At 48.8% G+C, this 1,784-nt stretch overlaps 1 protein-coding gene across 1 annotated transcript in view; it reads right to left on the bottom strand.

Annotated features, from left to right (window-relative positions):
- The window catches only part of LOC107307613 (nuclear receptor subfamily 1 group I member 3-like), a gene marked incomplete in the record, with an annotated part of 24,752 nt that overhangs the window by 16,456 nt on the left and 6,512 nt on the right, over window positions 1-1,784 (bottom strand).

Raw genomic sequence — 1,784 nt, 5'->3', positions numbered from 1 at the left:
AACCTGCGCTGCAGCCGCAGGGCACGACGACGGCACAGCGCCTCCTCCGACATGATCACTGGGACCAGGAAGGAACCAGTATGGCACCAGTATGGAACCAGTATGGGACCAGTATGGCACCAGTATGGAACCAGTATGGAACCAACATGGCACCAGTATGGGACCAGTATGGAACCAGTATGGCACCAGTATGGAACCAGTATGGGACCAGTATGGGACCAGTATGGGACCAATATGGAACCAGTATGGAACCAGTATGGAACCAGTATGGAACCAATATGGAACCAGTATGGCACCAGTATGGAACCAGTATGGAAACAGTATGGCACCAGTATGGCACCAGTTTGGAACCAGTATGGTACAAATATGGAACCAGTATGGCACCAGTATGGCACCAGTATGGAACCAGTATGGGACCAGTATGGTACAAATATGGAACCAGTATGGAACCAGTATGGGACCCAGTATGGAACCAGTATGGCACCAGTATGGCACCAGTAAGGCACCAGTATGGGACCAGTATGGAACCAGTATGGAACCAGTATGGAACCAGTGTGGTACCAATATGGAACCAGTATGGGACCAGTATGGGACCCAGTATGGAACCAGTATGGAACCAGTATGGAACCAGTATGGCACCAGCATGGAACCAGTATGGCACCAGTATGGTACCAATATGGAACCAGTATGGGACCAGTATGGGACCAGTATGGAACCAGTATGGCACCAGTATGGGACCAGTATGGGACCAGTATGGAACCAGTATGGCACCAGTATGGTACCAGTATGGAACCAGTATGGAACCAGTATGGGACCAGTATGGAACCAGTATGGAACCAGTATGGCACCAGTATGGAACCAGTATGGCACCAGTATGGTACCAATATGGAACCAGTATGGCACCAGTATGGAACCAGTGCAGAACCAGTATGGCACCAGTACGGCACCCAGTATAGAACCAGTATGGAACCAGTATGGCACCAGTATGGAACCAGTATGGCACCAGTATGGTACCAATATGGCACCAGTATGGAACCAGTATGGTACCAGTATGGAACCAGTATGGAACCAGTATGGTACCAATATGGAACCAGTATGGAACCAGTATGGAACCAATATGGAACCAGTATGGAACCAGTATGGAACCAGTATGGTACCAATATGGAACCAGTATGGCACCAGTATGGAACCAGTATGGAACCAGTATGGCACCAGTATGGGACCAGTATGGAACCAGTATGGAACCAGTATGACACCAGTATGGAACCAGTATGGTACCAGTATCTCACCCATATGGTACCAGTATGGGACCAGTATGGCACCAGTATGGTACCAATATGGAACCAGTATGGCACCAGTATGGAACCAGTATGGCACCAGTATGGGACCAGTATGGTACCAATATGGAACCAGAATGGAACCAGTATGGTACCAATATGGAACCAGAATGGAACCAGTATGGTACCTGTATGGAACCAGTATGGAACCAGTATGGAACCAATATGGAACCAGTATGGCACCAGTATGGAACCAGTATGGCACCAGTATGGAACCAGTATGGAACCAGTATGGCACCAGTATGGAACCAGTATGGAACCAGTATGGGACCAGTATGGCACCAGTATGGAACCAGTATGGTACCAATATGGAACCAGTATGAAACCAGTATGGTACCAGCATGGCACCAGTATGGAACCAGTATGACACCCAGTATGGCACCATTAATGCACAGCACTGCAGTCCCCCCTAGTATCACCCTATGTCACCGTATGTCACCCTATACC

The sequence above is a fragment of the Coturnix japonica genome, unplaced genomic scaffold, assembly GCF_001577835.2.
Source record: "Coturnix japonica isolate 7356 unplaced genomic scaffold, Coturnix japonica 2.1 chrUnrandom706, whole genome shotgun sequence".
Lineage (NCBI taxonomy): Eukaryota > Metazoa > Chordata > Aves > Galliformes > Phasianidae > Coturnix > Coturnix japonica.
This window is presented reverse-complemented; position numbering and strand designations above follow the sequence as displayed.